The sequence below is a fragment of the Nilaparvata lugens genome, chromosome 6, assembly GCF_014356525.2.
Source record: "Nilaparvata lugens isolate BPH chromosome 6, ASM1435652v1, whole genome shotgun sequence".
Taxonomy (NCBI): Eukaryota; Metazoa; Arthropoda; class Insecta; order Hemiptera; family Delphacidae; genus Nilaparvata; species Nilaparvata lugens.
The window spans coordinates 47,373,107-47,394,261 of record NC_052509.1 but is presented as its reverse complement, the minus strand read 5'-3'; the positions used below and the strand labels follow the sequence as shown (position 1 = coordinate 47,394,261).

The following is a 21,155-nucleotide window of genomic DNA, read 5'->3' as shown; positions in this document are numbered from 1 at the left end:
GTGGAGGATTTCCTCCTTTTTGTCCTCAATTCATGAAGCTTCTTGATATAATTCATTGAAACGTGGCTCAGGGCCTGAAGCTGATATACCGCCTTCATATTCCGCGAAGCATGTTCGACCTGGAGTTATGTTGATGAATAATTGAAGTTATTTCTATTTCATGGGAGATAAATCAACGATAAATTGGATTCAATCAATTGTTCATATTAAAATCTGAAGCCAGGTTCGATTGCATTGTTCTTGAAATTCTCCGCAAACTTTTGTAACTTGAGAGTTAAGATATAAATGTTTGATATTTCATGATCTCATCTCCCATGTTACCCTTATTATTCAAGAGTTCTATATGAATACTATTTCAATTTTTATTCAAATGTTGGGTTAAAAAAATATTTTGATGTTTTATTGAACTTTTCCATAATTTATTTAATAAATGGTGTTATTAATATGAGATATTGTCCTGAATATGTTGAAAAAACAGGCTACAACCTGGTGTTTATCAAACATTGATACATAACTCGAGATGATGAAAACAAATCAGAATCGTCCGCTTATTGATTACTGATTATTCTTTCAAATATTCATAAGTTCAAGATTCCAACTGATCTGCTCTGTATTCTGTGCATTTTCGTTTAGTTCCATTTAACTGCTACAAAGAATCGCGGAAGATCGTATTGGGAAAATTTGCCGGCAGGGTGAGAGAGTGAGTGAGAGAGGGACGCATGCGCGTCACGCAGAATCGAGTCGCGTAGCGCGCTCCCGTTCCATTGAAATGTATCGCCACTGCACGACTCTCAAGTCAGTACTTGACGAGACGTCGCTGTGAACACGTGACTCGTGTTGTTATCATGATCTCGAACACGTTAGCCTCTCACGTTGGCTTTTGTGCGTGATACGAGAAACTTTTCTTCGGCTTTTCTTTTTTCCCGGGTGAGAACATCTTGAAACGTCCGGTGAAACTTTTTTGGGGAATCGAGCCCACGTGTTGCGTGGTACCGGTGACTACAGCTTTGCAACTTGAGAACCTTCAGCCAAATAAGGTAATTCTAATTAATGATCGTGATGAAAAATTGAATTTATAATGTTTATATTGTGATTGAACTATAATATACTCGTAGAAATGGGATGTGCATGATAGAGGATTACAACATGAAACAATAACATTCTTTCTTGATAATTTCTCAATAAAAGTCATATTTAAGGTTCTCTGATTTTAAAAAGTTTGATGAATTGATGCACTATTCAAATTCTACTATAGAAATAATTTTCCAATGGTCTAAACATACCTGGCATTCTATATTTTATAAACTGGGCTTATGATTTTTTGAAACGTATCGAATCTGAAGTTGTATTGATCCAATTAGAATTCTTTAATAGATAATCATTAGTAATCAACATTAGAAATTATTCTTTTCACTTCTACGAGTATTTTCGCTGGCTGGACCACATTCCGTGGCCACCTTTTTTGGTAGGCGGGGAAGGCAGAAAAATATAAGTGGGAGAGAGTGTAACTAAAAATAATTATGTAGTTAGTGAGAGCAAGTATAATTAGTCGGAGAGCGAAATTGACGAGACCGGTAGCATTAGTATCTGCCTAGGGACATAGCACATAGCACATAGGACATCCGCACATAGGACGACCTGCACGATACGGCGCGATACAGGCACAGTCAGCATGCGGTACATGAGACAAAAATATTTATGTGGGAGAGGGATTGAGAGGATTTAGTGATACAATGCCACTTTGTGAGCACTATACAAATGCCAAGTATCAAAAATTAATGGAATAAAAAATTTTAATGGAATCCAAGTCGTAACATTAGTCATATCATCACGTTTGGGCTTATGACTTTTTCAATGCAGTTCAGTTCAGATTCTATTTTCCTTCTCAGTAACTCATCAAAATTTAAGGTTTGAAATTCACGATTAAAATCCAACAAAAATTCGACAAAGATAACGATTGAAATTCATAGGATCTGCAAGATTGAGAATATAAGATAATATAAGAGAATATAAGATAATAAGAGAATATAAGATTGAGAATATACCTTCCACTTGTAAGAGAATAATATGGCCTTATAATTTCCGCTGTCAAAGTCTGAATTCTGAAGTCTGGAAAACTCTGGGAAAAATGAATAAATTTATTCAATAGGCCTATTAGGCCTTTATTCAAATTTGAAAACTGTCAATGCATCACGTTTGGTTGATACTTTCACCCAATAGAAATAACATGTCCAATACTCCGGTTCACTAGAGTAAGGCTTTAAATAGTCATCTGAAAATTAAAGTAGTTGATTCAAATAGAAAATGTTGCTATGAGTTTTTTGAGAAAAGAACTATTCAGAAACCTATTTCTATTGAGATACTTGTCTATTTTTGATAATAATTGATACTTTCCTTATCTTGGAAAAACGAACTAATTGAACCATTGAACGAGCTCTATGTTGGTCGTACAAATGCAATATACACAACGTTCGTGGAGAAAATTCTATTTGAATTTCATATTATTTCAGAATCGTGTAGAGTATAAAAACCTATAGATTTTCATATTTTCATCCTCTGAAAATCATAAAAACTCGTATTTGATCTGTATATTATACCTGGTCAACTTGAAACTAGTACCTTATAATATTTTGTAGGCCACAATTTTTTGTGTTTATAGACCGAGCCTGGGTGAAATTAGCTTGTTGCTAATGATATTGTAGATTTTAAATGAATAGTTGCTCTCACAGAAGCTGTGTTGTAGAATTGTTAACTAGATTTAATTTCACATCAAATTGAAATATAATGATGATTATAAAAATGCACAAAAATTAAATCTGATGAGTTTTCCATAAATCCAGAATTTTATTAAATAATATCACTATTCTGGGTACTATCAATAAATTTTTTCAAGACTAACCCTCACATCATTCAGTTTTCATTGTTGGTTGAAAAATCAAATCGATGCAATAATGATAATCAGTGGATAACTAGATGAATAAAAAGCTTCGATTTGAGCAATGCGAACGAACATGTGAACCCACTTTTGAGATGGTTCTTATTAAAAATTAATGAAAAATGTTGAAGGTACTATAAATTTAGTCTTACGTGAATGCACCCCAAATTACACTTTTTTATCTATTGTTTCATGCATCCAGGTCAATTTATAAGCCACGCGACGTTTCCGTAATCGAGGAGAAGTTCGGCGATTACTTCTTAATTTTCCAAAAGTTGCTGATCCAGAGAAGCAGCCATATTTTTCCGTTCTTTATCCGAGTTATTAAAGTGCTTCAAATGATTCGTAGTAGGTTGAGAATGACGTTAACATCATAATCTTCATAATTCAGCCGCCAAGACGTCATTATGTTAGAAAAGTTTCCACAACTTTTCCCAGTCAGTTGCTCAACGGCTCAACTAACGTGGTTGGTAAACAATTTATGATGTCTGGAAGTTGGAGTAGCTTTTCAAAAGTGGCCTCTCATGTTCGCATTGCTCTAGTCGCAACTTTTTATAATCTTCCTGCGGCAATAAACATGCTGATATTGCGTGGTTCTTGATATTACCGCTCCATTCTTAGGAACCAAATCAGTTCTTTTCTCAAGTGGTAGAATTTGGAATCGAGCATTGTTCTGAAAACATTTTTTTGTATAACAGACGATAATCTCACAATAATATATCAATATCATATCTCCTGAATGGACTATTGTTATCATTCACGTAAGGCAGACCTAAGATGTAATATGAGAAATAGATAAAATATAACAGAAAATAGTTTGGTTCCTAATTCGAGTTTAAAATCATTCTTGAAAAAAAGCATTCGGAAACATTTTCTTCACAAGCTGGTTTAATTCATTCTAATACAAAGTTTTAGCGGAGAGATTTTCTGAAAAACATGAGTGAGAAGGAAGGGAAACTTTCTCTGCCCAAAAATTTCGTCTGGAAAAGTCTGGGATGAAGGAGGAATAGTAATCCGTTAGAATAGCAACGCTTTTATGGACCTTTTTCCAAGAAGGTGGCGCTAAAGCTCAGAGCTGGGATAACCTATTCATTCCGTTATCTAAGCCTTTGATGGCAGGTAATTTTTTCTCTGCTACTAAATCTGAAGCTTAGCTGCATTTTCTGTGCAATATTTCAAAAATTTACGGCTACAGCGGATTATTCACAACGCTAAGAGAATTCTGGCTTCATGCGCAACTATGTTTGCTAATACAGGACGGGCAAGGTCGATTTGTTCCAGAAATATTCTTCCACTTATTGAAAGGTGCCAGTACACGTAACTTCAGTCACGCTATTCAAATTCGAGATTTTCATTGGTTTATAAATAGTCTGTTAATGATGCAGACACAATAATTCATTCTCCATATTATACAATTTTGTGAACGCCTTGATTAGAAAGTACTACTCATGATTTTTTTGGAATTTCAATTCCACAAAGATAATTCCCATGAAACGTTAAATATAATCGTCTTGCTGTAGAAGTCATTGACAAATGGGGGTTTGATCATGAAAAATTAAAAAAAAAGGTTGTTGCCGTGGAAATAGAAGGAAATAAAAGTATATAATACATGAGTTGGATTTGTAGAGGATTTGAAAAGGAATCATTGAAATCTATGAGAAATCATATTTTGATCAAATTTCCGATCACAAACTGGCATTCATCAATATTTTTTGGAGAACGTTTTATTGTTATTTTTAAATTAGAGCAATGACTATAGAAATCCCATCACATCTTTAGGTATTCGGGAACCAGAATGAAATCCTATTATATTAAGCGAGCAATTTCTGTATTTATATATCTTTTTATTTTTATATCTGGTTATTTATGTTTTCTTCTTCTTACAGCTCAATCATTTGATTGGTTGGCAGCCTTCCATATAAATCTGTCCATTGCTACTCTCTTCCATTGTATATAGTTTATAGCACCCAGATCCTTTGTCATTTGTCTTAGATACTGTAGCCGGGGTCTGCCACGACCCCTTTGTCCATCAACCGTACCTTCTAGAATACTTGACGTGAATGCGTCGTGTCTTCTTATGTGTCCAATCCAAGAATGTCGTCTGTCCCTGAAAATTCAGAAGAGATCTCTTTTCCACCGCCCTCTGGAATACCTCCTCATTCGTAACTCCGTCAGTCCATTTTAATTTGAGCATTCGCCTCCAACACCACACTTCAAAAGCATTTAGAGTTTTTTCCTCAGCCTTACCAATAGTCCACGTTTCAGACCCATAGAGAGCTATACACCAAATGCAACTCTTTATTAGTCTCTTTCTTATTTCCAACGATAGACTATTTGAGGGAAGAAGCTGCCTTTTACTGACGAACATACCCTTAGCTTCTCTGATTCGGCGCTTTATATCTAGTCTATCTTTTCCATCCTCTGATATAATGCTTCCAAGATACTTGAACATTTTAACCTGCTTCAGGGCGTGATTATCTAATTTAATGGACACAATTTCTGGGACTTTTGAGCAGACCATTACTTCTGTCTTTATCCTATTTATCTCCATATCATATTTATTTCGTAGAATCTCATGCAAGGTGGTTAGAGCTCTTTCTAAACTTATCTTATTCTCTGCTATTATAGCTATATCGTCTGCGAAACGAAGCATCTGAATCCGAACTCCATTTACCTTGATGCCACTACAGCACTCCTTGCATTCATTAAAAGCTTGCTCTATATAAAATATGTTGAATAGTAATGGTGACAAACTACAGCCCTGTCGCACTCCTCTCCTTATAGAAGCCTTTCTCTGCTGCTCACCTATCCTCAATAATGCTGTTTGATCCTTGTACAACTTACAAGGATGTTTTACGGATCTCGAAAACGGCTCTAACGATTTTTACGAAATTTGGAACATAGTAGGTTTATGATATAAAGATTCGATTGCACTAGGTCTCATTCTTTGGAAAACTCGCTGAACGACATGAAAGGATAATTCATCCTTGGAAAACAGATGATAATTTCGTCGTCTCTCGATAACAGAAGATGCGTGTGCCTGTGTGGGAGAGAGACAGATTTATTTCCAGCTGTGTCATAATCAATCAGCGAGAAATTTTATCTAACTAGACAATTTAATCGATTTGATCAACATCATGCGATTTGTTGACATGACATGATAATCCTCCTAAACTAGAGTATATAATAATTTTCAAAGCTGATCATTATTTGACAATTTCAAGTGATTAGTGAGTGTTATTTCGTTATTCAATTTGATTTGTATATAATCTAAATTATAAATTTTTTGTTTTCAAATGTTTGAACAGAAAATTGAACCTGAATTCTAGTGTATGGAACATAACCTACTTTTTGGACTATTTATAGTGTATAAATCAAAATTCGGGAAAGAAACAGTTTTTGGCTGTGCCTGTTAGTACTTCCCCAATCATTATAAATAATTGTGTTCGGTTTATCAAATAAATAACGAGCGAAGCTCGGTGCTCCGATATTGTAGTCTTATTATAGAAACATTCACATGATGCTGTTTGTGAGGAATACTGACAGTATGAAGAGAATCTTACTATAGTGATGTTTACTTTCACGAGAAAACGAGAAAATGTGTTCTTTCTTGTAACACAATTTGTACTCGTGTCAACGGTAGCAATTTTTAAAGCTAATAAAAACTCTAAATCGGGGTAGAAATTGCAATTTGTTAAAACCGCTGCGGATAATGGCATAAGCCGAAACAAGATGGCGGATATTATTCTGTAGAAGCGGAAAAGAGCGCTGTTATTTTGGTCTGCCAATCAGTGTTATATTTGTTAGGGCTTTGCACGAACTCTGTGCAATAAACCGAATGTAATTTACCTACAGGAAGTTAAACCAGTCGATGGATGGTTTCTGGCTGCAAACAAAAGTTTTGTTATTCCTTCTTCAATTTAGTTTTCCTTCGGTGCCATTATATTGGCTTCATGTCATTTCAACTATGAACAAATCCCATGCATCAGGTGTTTGGGAAGAGAGAACATTCACCCTGTTACCTGTGGGTGTCACTACACTGTATCAACCCTTCGATTTTTCTCGGAAATTGAACCTATTATCCCATTTCTTCCTGCTAAGCGAGAATTTCTTATACGTATAGCTTATTTCCTATAACTACTAAGCGAGTTCATTGAATTTATTTCATGCTTTTGATATTTTGTCTGCAAAGATTGATAGTCTCTTACCCATTCAGATCCTGTGAAGTGAGAGAAAGGTTATGAATTTTCTTGTAATTTCACATTACAATAATATTATATTACAAAGTCTATTATCATGAGTGTTGAGAATATTTTTCTCTCAATAGCTATATATCCCTTCTCAGTTTTATGTTCCCCAGTTGAAAAGAGCTCGCTCCACTTCATCCACTTGTTTCCCTGTAAACCATTGAATATTTTTACACTTATTTGAAATCGATTATATCAAAGGTTTTTGTAATAAATCAAAAATTGGAAACAAAATAGAAATTATCAAGTACCCTTTATTTTATACTTATTTAACACTTTATTTTCAACACTTTATCACAACTATTCTATCACAAATGGTTATTTTACACTTGAAAATGGCTCTTGAAGAGTTGAAACTAGTTGTGTTGTATTAAAATGGAGGGTACTTGATAATTTTTATTTTGTCCTGATAATGACAGTAACCTGATAATAATAGAGAAGACTGGCAATAAAAAATGTTCCATTAATCAAACAATAGAATGAATTAATTTCAGATTTATCCCCAATAGATCACCCATTCCCAATCCTTTTTTGTATTTATTCACAATATATACAGAAATGAAGTATCAAAATACATGGGTGTGAATAGATTCTGAAACGAATCTGATAAAATGGTTGAGATATTCTCAGAATCTCGTTGAATATTATATAATATGTACAGTATTAGATGAATTTGATAGTGTAATAATCGGACCAATTTGTATACTTCAATAATTGGAGTCTAGTTCAGTTTGAGTCTAGTTCAGTGTCATCATCTGTAGGATGACCCAGCCGAGTCTAACTACAACAAGAATTTGCTAATGATATTATGCAAAGCAGCAGCAGTAGCAGAAGCATTTGATGATCAAGTTGGGTGGGTTGCAAGTGGCGTACAAGTCATCAGCATCGACATAGCCTGAAGTGGCTTCAACAAGTTCCGAGATGGTTGCCAACAAAAGCTATGCATTCACTACAAAGGCGGCATGGTCAGTCCAAGAGTCACTCGAAACCAGGCAAGGGATTTAAGTCGTCCCTTCAAGTGACAAGGGAGCCTTCTCGAGTGGCTCAACTTACCCTAAGTAAAGTTGGCCGATGATTATTACCATCCTTCATCAACAACTTTGATCGGGTGTAAGTTGAAGAGCTCTTGTTCAGCCTTCTATGTGTTTCAAGTGTGAAATTTTCATTGGCTACTACAATAGAAAAAATTCAGAATTTTATTTTCCATCTTTCATTGAAGAATCGATTGTAGAAGACAAAAGGAATTCAAACGAAAATTGGTGTTACATTTCAAATAGGGGCCTGGAATGACAAGTCAATTCTTGATAGTGTTCTACATTCTAGAGTGTAAATGGTTCTACATTTTTTTGCCACTTGCCAGGAAACTCACATACATTCGGGTATATCTGTTTATAATGGTATTTGATGTGTGATACCATTACTGCTATTATTATTGTGTTGTAGTACTGTACTTTAATAATATTAGCTCATAAATCAATTGTAATTATATGTGAATTGTAGTATGTAGTATAGGTTTGACTGTGATAGTTGAGTTCTTCAACTTGTATTTTTTTAATGAATAATGACGATTGTCTCGACATATGTTTGTATGTTTTATGACAATAAACAATGTTGTGATAGTCTCACTCAATTGAAGTTTGTAAAGTTGAATTCTCAAAATAGATAAGTCATATATTGTTTATAAGAGATGTAATGATAATTTTATGAGGATTTCTATTTAAATTAACTTGGATGAGGGAAACCTTTTTACAAATTTGTGTAAGCTCTTATTCTGAAATTGAAACTTGAAGTTTTGTTCATTTTGAACTAAAATTGTATGTGGAAAACTATCCTTATCTTAGACTGTCATCACCTCAATTTGGAGCAAAAATAGCACAAGGTTTGTCTTATTATTTTATCTACCCATGTTACCCACTACCCATTAGTGTCATTTGTATCTTGAATGAATAAATGAAATAAGATAAGCTTTTGAAGACTTGTAGATGCTGGTAAACATATATAAGTGTAGTATGACCATACCCTACCCCATAAAAATCCCACCACTAATACTTGTATTCAAATGTAAGCATTGTTTGGAAGGGAGTCGACAATAGATGGGATTTCAAGACAGCAGCAAATAATCACACTGGTCAAATTTATTCTCATGATGAGAAGTGGTAAAACGTTTCTCAATTATTAAGAGGTTGTATTGCACCTCATATTCACCATGCAAACTTGTACAGTTTAAAGCTTACTTACATGACTACAGAAGTTTAATATGAAATGTGGGTGTAATCATACAACATGAGCTCCTCATTAATTCTCTAGTCAAAGGTAGAAGTTTCGCACTATTCGATGACAAGACTCAGTCAAGATAATTGAATCTTTGAAGTTTCTTATGATGTATAAACACATTATTCGATTAATGCGAAAAAAGTTAATGTTTACAAGAGATTGATGAAATGGCTGCATAAGAAATGTATGAGCTGTGAAATGAAAATGTGCCAATAGAAACAATTTCAACGTTGAAAGAATCAGTCTAGTCTTGAAATACCCGGCAAAGCTTATTTGAATAGAAAACCCTGATAATTTATTGGTTCATACAATAAGTGCATAATCGAAATTATAGGGAGAGAAAAAATAAGGTAACATTGTGCTATTCCTCTCCCAAATTTAAATAAGGTTTCACGTAGTACGAAATAGGTTAAGTCTTGTATTTTCACTTCACAGAATTTTCAGTCCTTAATTATTTTCACAAAGTAGATTTTTGAATTTAGATGCTTCAAAACCAAACATAGAATAAATATTTCACATTTTTATCATTAGAATAGGAACTATTCACATATTAAAGAAATAATTTTTCAGGACGAAAAAACAAACTTCATATTTTAATGATGTTTCAAAGTCACTTGTTAAAATCAAGTAAAAAAGTACTCCTGAGTCACTTGGACTGTTGTAGAGTAACAAACATCAGTCATCAAATATACATCAATGCAACCGGAGAAATCACATGGACATCAAGTAAATGGATTGGATTTGAGAAAGGATAACCATCACCTCAGTCCATGAATATGACATTGGAAAAAGCTTTCACCTGACGAAGAAAATAACGTACGGAAATATCTCTACATCATAACTGTGGGCAATGAATAGAATAAACTCTAGATGGGAAGAACGAGTGAATAAAACCACTTACTTTATTAAAATTGACGGTTATTGATTGTACTTGCCATGGATTGGAATAGGGAATGGTAGTTGTGTGCATGGAAGTGGGCTATATAAAGTTATTGCCTTGCAAGAATTACTATGGACCTGACTCAGTTATGAGTGCTGGTCAGGTGGATGAAGAACATACGTTGATGTTCACTGTATTGGTATTATAGTGGCTTCCAACCATATTTTTGCGCCATATATGGATGTTATTTGTACCGTAAAGTGTCGATTTTTATCGCCTGGGTCGTTTCTAATCGATGCGCACATAGAAGGCGGAGTCGGGGCAAATGAAGAGCCACTCGACAGACCACAATCGATATGTTGTTGCCGGTCGACCTGCTTAGTGGCTTAGTCGACTGACAGCGGTTCACATCGATCCATCTGGCTTATCTCTTGATCGATCGATAGCTTTCTAGATGTTTTGGTATGATTGAAAATTTACTCGAGTAGAAATCAAACTATACAAACTAAAGCATACTTATGTTCTATAATTCATATTCTTTTCTCGTCTTAGTGAGAAAAAAATCCCAAAAGTTCAATTCCTACAAAACGTCTTATGGAAACGTTTGTCGTAGTCGATATTGACGATATCTTTAGTAAGAATGAAAGGAATCAATCTCATTTTACAGTGTAGCTGGATTTCATTAATGTTAACATCATAAGTCATAATATGGAGTTTAACTTGCAGTAATACTGATGGAGAAGTTTGATAGTTTTGTTGTATGTTCCAGAGAGTATGACACCACTATAGATGAAGCAGATATTACTGTAATATTGATGAACATTTTGTGTACTTCCTCCTTCTTGATTGAATTGAATGCGCCATGAGTATAGAAAATGAATATCATTTTTAATGGAGTACCATCCCTTACAAAAATTATTGAAAACTCGTTCCAATCACTAAATTGCTTTCATTAACTGGTTCCCACAATATCTTTCTGAAAAACAAATCCAACCCATCATTCAACCAATTGCAAGCATAATCAATGTAATCAAACTATTCGTTAATCCTTTCATGAGCTGAGTGCCCAGCAGTGTTGTTTGTTGACCTCTGATTGACGCATACAACTCTGCTGTAAACATTGATGAAGACAATGCCAACGCTGGGTTTGGGGTGGAATCCTCGATCAAGGTCAATCGGTCGAATTCGAGAACAGCAACGTGCAAACAATCCATAGACAGATCCACTTTCACTTGGCAGCATTGGTTGAAAGGGGAGAGTCTGTGTTATCGATAAGAGACACTGATAGTTCGAAGGGAATCTCACTATATGAAATCCATTTTCACCTGGCATTATTCGTTGAGTGGGAAGAGTTTGTGTTATTCATAAGAGAAGCTGACAGTTTGAAGTGGAGTTCACTATTCGAGATTCACATTCATCTGGCAGCATTTGTTGAATGGGAAGCGTTGGAGTAATTCATAAGAAACGCTGAATGATCAGTTGAATGTCACTATAGCTAAATGATCCACATTTTGCATCAGTGACGTCATTTGAATGGTTGTAAAGTGGTTGGAGATTGGTGATAATAGTTGCTACTTTCCGATGTAATCGATTCGACACCCGATATCCCTCTCATCCCCTTTCCACCCCTCCCGGACACCGCGTCATCGAGATCGATCTGTACGACACAATTGGAAATATCGCGTCAGATTCGTGGCGCGTTTATTGGTCGCATTCGGATTGGTCATTAAAACCATCTGCGCTGCAGAAGTGCGGCTCTCCAACTGAATGGCCCGGGGTGCCGGTTGAATCTGATAATACCCGGAACGACATTCAACCCCCGAATTAGTGACGGCCTAATTTGATTCGCGAGATTTCAATTTAGCTGTGTGCCAGTAGGTTGTTGCTCGTTTTTCGGTTTCCGTGTTTGTGTCATCCTGTCAGGTGGAGAAAAAGATGGAAATCGAGTAATTGAATAATATGTATCTGAATTATAAAATTAGATGTGATACAATAATCAATAACAATTTATTATTGTAATACAATACGGCAGAAAAAGGCTGAAATATGTAACACCAATTGTGACCATGAAATTAAGGGAAAAAGGGCTGAAATAGGACCTGTGTAACACCAATACTGACCATGGTATCACTGCTGAAAGAAGCTGAAAGATGTAACACCAATCCTAATCATGAGATAACGGCTGAAAGAGGCTGAAAGAAGTTACACCAACCCTAACCGTGATATTGAAATCTCAACGACCTGCATGGATACTGAAAAAAATGTTACTGCAATAGATGATTCAGATTCATAGTTCGATGTTATTTCACTCAATTTGTACGGTCTTGATGAATCGCAGGTTGACCAAATACACAATTAACGGATAACATGCGGAACATTCATCTAAGTTTCTGAGCTTTGTATGGGAATTATTACTCCATTTGTGCTGTATCCTGATAGATTCTCCATGAATCAATTATATTGAATCTCAAGATTTACTGGATTTACTAAGTGTCTGTGGGGTTGAGCTCGAGACTACAAATTCTAAAAATCAATTTTCAATTGTTTTTATGAAAAGATCAGTTGATATTCGAAAGCTCTAAGGATCAGAATATGAAGCATAAACATGCTTTTATAATAATTTTCCAATTCATTCATTCATCATACAAGTTGCGAAACACGATTGTGTCCAATAGCTACTTGTCAAGATGCTATCCAATGAAAAATGTATTTCTCTTATAATATATTATTCACTGTAATTTGAGAATTCAATTGTATTACAATATTCATGTTGAATTATCATCCAAAGGTTAAGAGTACTTTTTCCTCGGAAATTACGTCACACCTTCAACCAAGAGACCTTGGAATGATTGAAATCATAAACAAAAAATTCATTCACAACTACTATTGCGCTAGACAGTCGAACCGGGAAACTCGGGGTCCGTTAATTGGAGAAAATTGCAGGTTGCAGAGCGCTAGTTTCTTGTAAAATTACGTTGGTCGTGAGTTATGCACGAGTCAAGTCGAATGAATGGACGTCTGAGCGACTAGTGCGAGTGCTCGTGAATTGTTAACGTGTGGCGCTCAATGAACGCCGCGACATTTTGCGGCGTCCGTCCTTCTGTCGCTCAATTATTGAGCGCCGGAGATATAACCCGTCTCCAAGTCTTGGCTTATTATTCAGGCGACCGGTGTCGCTATAATTCATGCGAATGACAGTGTCTGCTGAAATTGCATAGTCGTTAGTCGGCAAAGGTCAACCCCGTTTGAATTCATTACCGGTTGTGACTGGAATCGAGTGATACCAGCTCACACAAAACTGTGTTTCAATAGAAAAATTATCAATTCCGCCGTCAGAAGACACTATCGAATTTCGTCGTTTGGGTGTCTGTGGGAGGATTGTTTATAGTTTATACGGTTTGTTGCTGGGATAAAAGGGGGGAGGGGCGGCAGACCTGGGTGGACTAGTGATGGTGACCTTCACACAGTATTCTTGATAGACGTAACAGTCATAGTGTGTAGCTAGTGAAATTGCTTTTGACTTTGATAATTTCAATTTCAAAACATGTATAACGATTGTGTTTCAAATTCATGGAGTTAACCAACACTTTTCCTCGCGAAACGTGATATAAAAGTGTATAGTTTGAGTATGTATGGGTGTGTGCTCACAGAGAGCGGTCTGAAGTTCCTGAGTATTTTTATTGTTCTGTTTTTAGAGTATTGTCAAGATGAGACCTTCCCGTTCTCGTTTTCTTAATCAAATTCAACTGATTGAGCATCTCTTAGTTCAACATACTTCTCTCTCATGAATGCAATCTGATACCCGGAAAACTCAAAGTGGATACTGAATTCGTGACACTATCAATTAATTGACAAACATCAGACACGCTCCATTGGGATTTGAAGATGAATAAAATAGTCGAAGTAAACTGAACCACCAGTAGTCAAGTTTAAAGCTTCACAACTTCAATTATATGTTAGATCGCGAACTGTTTGAAACATGTTACACTAGATTGCATCCAGAGTCAGTGTCTGTGAGCAAATTCACATGCTGGAGCATGCTTACTTGTAATTAATTAAAGCAGGAAGAGACCAGATGAGTGATCATTTGTGTCTGATAATGAATTCAGCTCATGTGACGTTTGTATGTTGAGTTGGCCCCATTGGTGCCCGTGTCGTGCCAGCAGTGATGAAAGTACGAGTACCCATCTACCGTAACTTTGCCTCACTCCGAATGGGGAGAAAAGGTTTCAAAGTTGATTATCAGCATTTGTTCTACTCAGCATTCTGTCACAGATTCCAACTTCTAGTGTTCATCTTGAAGTATCAAAATTATAAACCATGCAGATCTAATTATAATTGTATGAATAGAAACGAAGTACAAAATTTGAATTGATTTGGTTACCATTAGTTACTCTGGATATCTTTCTTCCCTCTATTATCCGAGCAAATATCAACCCTAATCAAGGTCAAACAACTACAGCTCGGAATCGGTCAGTAAATTCGTGTTATCCGTCTCAAATTCGAGCGCACAGATCGTTTTCCAATAACCTAGTTTGCTTTGTTTGATGTACTGTAGTACACCCACATTAGTGGTAGGGCGCATATACGTGGAACAGTAGCTGGCTGGAGAGCGAGAACCGGACAGAGCTGGCTGTATGCATATTTTAGCACTTAGTTTCCTCGTCGCGCAGTGAAACCCCCGCTTATTCATTGTTGTGAACGCGTGTAAATACATCGGAACGAGCGTCCAAGTTATGCAAATTGACAAAATGAAACGAAAACAAACGTGAACTGTGCCCGGCAAAAGTCAGTGACGGTTTTATTTGTTTGTTTGTCAATAGAACAGCGATCTTGATGGTGGGATATGAGAGTGTGTTCAGTATCCACTATTCAACTAACTAACTACATTTCACCTGAGGCATTGTTTTGTACGAGGACATCACCGCAACATTATTAGTTATCATCTGGGAAAGCTCGCTGCTAATAAATCAACCTACCTCGAGGTTTCAACAAATACTTGGGCGAAAAAAACTAGAGATTTTTGCTACGATTCTGTATATAACTTATTATTATTCCCAACCAAGCACGCGAACTCAAATTACTCGCAAGTTATTTACGATCGTCTATATGTAGATTGTGGGTCGCTGACTTTGATATAATTGATTAACACAGTCATAGTTTGGAAGCATTCAGCATTCCCTCTGAATTGTATCTCATATTAAGTCTCTGTGCAACTCAATTCGAGCTTGATATAATTTATTTAGTAGCAGCGTTTGTGTTGCGGACGGTCCGTTTGTTTGGTTTGAAAAGGAATTTATCAGACATATTGCAGAGTGGTGAATCTCAATTATTCGAAAAGTGAATATTTGTCATACCTGGCGAATAGCAGAACTGACTGGTAGCTAGGCTAGTTATTCAATGTGTTGCGTTCATGTTACCTTGCAGTGTTCTGCTTTCATTCTGTGTTGTGCACTCAATTTGGCATACCTACTACTGTGATCACCTTACCACATCATACATGGTCGAGAAGTTACTCAAATATTGTCAGTTCACTTTTAGTTGGATAAAAGTTGATTCAGTGTTCTGTACGACAAAATATCTGATTCTCCTACATCAACCCATACTTTTATCTTATAGGCACATGAGAAAACGGAAAAATCTTCAACTTCAATCTTGGCATGATATTATTGAAACTTTTTGACCAGTTCCAACAAATCAGAGCTCTGTTATTCCGAGGTATATATAGATAATATTCTAGTTTACATCCTATACCATGATGATAAAGGAATTTCCATCACCGTAGATAATATTACAATATTCCACTATCAAATTTGAAATCAAATTTAGAGTTTTGAATCTTCAATCAACCGTAGAACTATTTGAAGATGAAAGCAAATTCATACCGCTTATCACTACAGCCAATTAATTGGAAACAGATTTCACATTAATGTGTTTAAGAACGTTTTGGGTTCGATACTACAGAATAAATCAAGGTGTTACAGAAAGCTAGTTTCTTGTAAAATTACGTTGGTCGTGAGTTATGCACGAGTCAAGTCGAATGAATGGACGTCTGAGCGACTAGTGCGAGTGCTCGTGAATTGTTAACGTGTGGCGCTCAATGAACGCCGCGACATTTTGCGGCGTCCGTCCTTCTGTCGCTCAATTATTGAGCGCCGGAGATATAACCCGTCTCCAAGTCTTGGCTTATTATTCAGGCGACCGGTGTCGCTATAATTCATGCGAATGACAGTGTCTGCTGAAATTGCATAGTCGTTAGTCGGCAAAGGTCAACCCCGTTTGAATTCATTACCGGTTGTGACTGGAATCGAGTGATACCAGCTCACACAAAACTGTGTTTCAATAGAAAAATTATCAATTCCGCCGTCAGAAGACACTATCGAATTTCGTCGTTTGGGTGTCTGTGGGAGGATTGTTTATAGTTTATACGGTTTGTTGCTGGGATAAAAGGGGGGAGGGGCGGCAGACCTGGGTGGACTAGTGATGGTGACCTTCACACAGTATTCTTGATAGACGTAACAGTCATAGTGTGTAGCTAGTGAAATTGCTTTTGACTTTGATAATTTCAATTTCAAAACATGTATAACGATTGTGTTTCAAATTCATGGAGTTAACCAACACTTTCCCTCGCGAAACGTGATATAAAAGTGTATAGTTTGAGTATGTATGGGTGAGTGCTCACAGAGAGCGGTCTGAAGTTCCTGAGTATTTTTATTGTTCTGTTTTTAGAGTATTGTCAAGATGAGACCTTCCCGTTCTCGTTTTCTTAATCAAATTCAACTGATTGAGCATCTCTTAGTTCAACATACTTCTCTCTCATGAATGCAATCTGATACCCGGAAAACTCAAAGTGGATACTGAATTCGTGACACTATCAATTAATTGACAAACATCAGACACGCTCCATTGGGATTTGAAGATGAATAAAATAGTCGAAGTAAACTGAACCACCAGTAGTCAAGTTTAAAGCTTCACAACTTCAATTATATGTTAGATCGCGAACTGTTTGAAACATGTTACACTAGATTGCATCCAGAGTCAGTGTCTGTGAGCAAATTCACATGCTGGAGCATGCTTACTTGTAATTAATTAAAGCAGGAAGAGACCAGAAGAGTGATCATTTGTGTCTGATAATGAATTCAGCTCATGTGACGTTTGTATGTTGAGTTGGCCCCATTGGTGCCCGTGTCGTGCCAGCAGTGATGAAAGTACGAGTACCCATCTACCGTAACTTTGCCTCACTCCGCATGGGGAGAAAAGGTTTCAAAGTTGATTATCAGCATTTGTTCTACTCAGCATTCTGTCACAGATTCCAACTTCTAGTGTTCATCTTGAAGTATCAAAATTATAAACCATGCAGATCTAATTATAATTGTATGAATAGAAACCAAGTACAAAATTTGAATTGATTTAGCTCGCATTTTCTAGATACGTTTGAAATATGAATAACTGCAACGTTTGCCTCGGCAATTTCAGTGATGAAGACTCAATAATTTGTGCTTCGTGTAAACAAAAATGTCATTACATCTGCCACTATTTATCCGAAAAGAACTTCAAAAAACTTTCAAAGGATAATCGGAATAAATGGAAGTGCAGTGCTTGTAAACAGGTGTCTGTGTCACCAGGACAAGAAGAGAGTGAAATGGAAAGTGATGTTTAATGCGAAAAATGACTGTTTTATTTGAACAGTTTTCAAAATCGTTGAAAAAAGATATTGATCAACATTAAGGGAACTAACTCACTCAGTAAAATTTGTTTCGGATAGTTTTGATAGTTTCAAATCGGATATCGGAGAAATCAAAAAAGCTAATGAACAATTAATCACTGAAAACCAAAAATTGAAAGAAGAAGTGAAATTTCTTTCTAAGAGAAATGAAATAATTAGAAGAATATACCAGGAGGGAAAATTTATTATTAACCGGTATACCTGCACAGGGGTGCCCAGCCCCCCCAAGGCCAATGGCGCATGCCCCCCCCCAATTCAAGTGTAATGCCCCCCCAATCCATGTGTACTGACCCCCCCCCCAAAGTACCCCAACTCCCAACTCATTAGTTTTTAACATTAGTCAGTCAGTGTATGACAATAAAATTCACATCTTAAGGTGCTTACAGATATAGGCTACGCGCCGCGAACATGAGCAATTCACTTTTAATCAGCTGATGCCAAGCTTTTTATATCTGTATTTTACCGTTTCTGTAAAAATACAGATATAATCAGCTGATTGAAAGTGAATTGCTCATGTTCGCGGCGCGTATATCTGTACGCACCTCTACATTCTAATCTTCCAAAGGATATTATTTACCTTTGGTCTTGTGAGGAATTCTTTCTGTTTTCATAATATTGTAAAAATATATACCATCGTCTCTTATCTCTTTAAAATAGAAATAAAGTATTTTTTGATATTATTTTTGAGACTAGCAGTGCACCCGTTCTTGTTCGGGAGGACTAGAAAGAACTTCATTACATCAGGAAAAACTACATGACACATATTTTAATGGGATATTAAAATATAAGTAAGGGAGGCTTTGCTTTTTAGATGTTAAGGTTACTTATAAAAAGTTGAATAATAATATCATTGAAAATTCTTTATTGCAAAAGAATATTGCATAGCAATCTTGGTAACATTCATACAAATTTGGAACGATTTTATTCATACAATATATTATAATGTCGGCAAGTTTAGGTATTTTAAATCCTATACTATTAAACGAGCAATTTCTGTTTAAATGTTTAAATTTTTAGATGTTTATATGTTTGTATTTCACCGGATCTCGAAAACGGCTCTAACGATTCTCACGAAATTCAGAACATAGTAGGTTTATAATATGACAATTCGATTACACCAGGTCTCATCCCTGGGGAAACTCGCTGAAGGACATTAAAAGAATTTATTCATCATTGGAAAAACAGCTGATAATTTCGGCGTCTGTTGATGATGGAAGTGAGTGAGCGAGTGCATGTGTGTGGGACTGAGACAAAATTATGACTCAGCTGTTGAACTTTTGTACATAATTCAATCAGGTACTTATTGACAGTTGAACAAAAGCCGGTTAAATTTTAATCCTGATTAATTCCAGTAGAACCAATCAGATAAGCTATCTTTTTGAGATGGTCTTCTGTGATTTGGTTCACGTGACATGAATCAGGATTAAAATTTAACATGCTTTTGTGAGCGAAATTTTTGCATTCCTCTGCGAATTAATCTCAATCCACTGTAATTAGATAGAACCTTTCTGTATGAACTATGAATATTTATTATAATTTCTTCTTTCGTAATCATTTTTATATGCTTTTGTAGGTACTCTAGAGCGGAGCTCGGTGCCCCGATATTTATCATGAATTGGAATAGGTTGTCACTGATGTTGTGTTGTTGGTAGTATTTACTTTTTAAAATTACAGGAGTAAATAACACAAGTCGAACAAAATGTATCTTTAAATGGTTTGGTTTTTGGAATAAAGATATCATCTGAACAAGTACATTTTGTAAATTCTATCTATTAATACCAAATATCGGGGCACCGAGCTTTGCTTGTTATTTATTTGTTATTATTTGTTATTTATTTGCTTGTTTGCTTGTTATATAAACAGATTTATTTCATTGATAATCATTTCTCCAAAATGATTGGGGAAGTACTAACAGGCACAGCCCAAAACTGTTACTTACCCGAGTTTTGATTTATTCACTACGAAAAATATATTTCGTCTGTGATTTATTCACAGACGAAATCATCATCTGTTTTTCCAAGGATGAATTATCCTTTTCATGTGCTTCAGGGAGTTTTCTCAGGGATGAGACCTAGTGCAATCGAATTTTGATATCATAAACCTACTATATTCCGAATTTCGTGAAAATCGTTAGAGCCGTTTCCGAGATCCGTTGAACATAAGTAACCAGATAGCCAGATAACCAGATATAGAAATAGAAAAATATAAACAGATGTACATAAATTGCTCGCTATTATAATAGGATAACAACTTATAGTCCAGTCAAATGGTCGTTTTTCAGGAAACAGCCCCGAAATAATTTTTTTCGATGGTCCTATATATATTTTGGGGCGCTGAATTCTAATCTGAAATTTTCTGACACACCAGAAGGCGACTTCACCCCAAAATTTTGGATTTTTTTAAGTTTTCCATTTAATCTTGAGAACCTTGAATTTTTCGAGAAAAAGCATTATCTATATAATATTGAAAATAATAATTTCCAATGAATTGAGTGGTTGCGCAGGACTACTTTTTGGATTGCATATCTGAAGTGTTCCACAAGATACGCAACTTTGAATGTGCGAGAAATTTGTGATATTTTCCCCATTCTCACAGTCTGGCATATGCAACGTTGCGTATCTTGTGGAACACTTCAGATGCAAAATCCAATAAGTGGTCGAGGTTGTGATGACTTTCTCCTCTTTTCACTCCCATGAGGTATACTTCTGTTTTCAATACCGTTCAAAAGTTACAGCCAATTGAATGATGATCTTTATTTTCTCATTTTTCTTGCGATTTTACTGTTATTAAAGAGTCTCTAAAATGAGTACAATGCATGATAGAAACTTGCGATTGGTCTTAAATGAGAGAAAATTTCATGCTCTATAAGCTGAGTTGCCCTAAATTGATCTTGCATTACTGTTTATATCGAAAACTGGCGAGACTGTGAAAATGAGAAAAATATCGCATATTTCTTGCAACAGCAAGGAAACTCAAACACAGGACCATTAAAATTCAAATGAGCAAAGGAAATCAGAATTATAGTGGATGATGAAGTTATAATTTATTTTTGTCAAAGATTTACCTTCAAACTCATAGGCTTAAAATTACTAA

The 21,155-nt window shown here is 35.8% G+C and overlaps 1 protein-coding gene across 1 annotated transcript in view; it reads left to right on the top strand.

Moving 5' to 3' along the window:
- The first annotated feature begins 794 nt into the window (after nt 1–794).
- The window catches only part of LOC111053666 (discoidin domain-containing receptor tyrosine kinase B), a 230,478-nt gene continuing 210,117 nt past the window's right edge, over nt 795–21,155 (top strand). The window contains exon 1 of the mRNA XM_039430947.1: nt 795–1,037. The gene's annotated coding sequence lies outside the window, so the exon portion shown is untranslated. The remainder of the gene's footprint in view (nt 1,038–21,155) is intronic.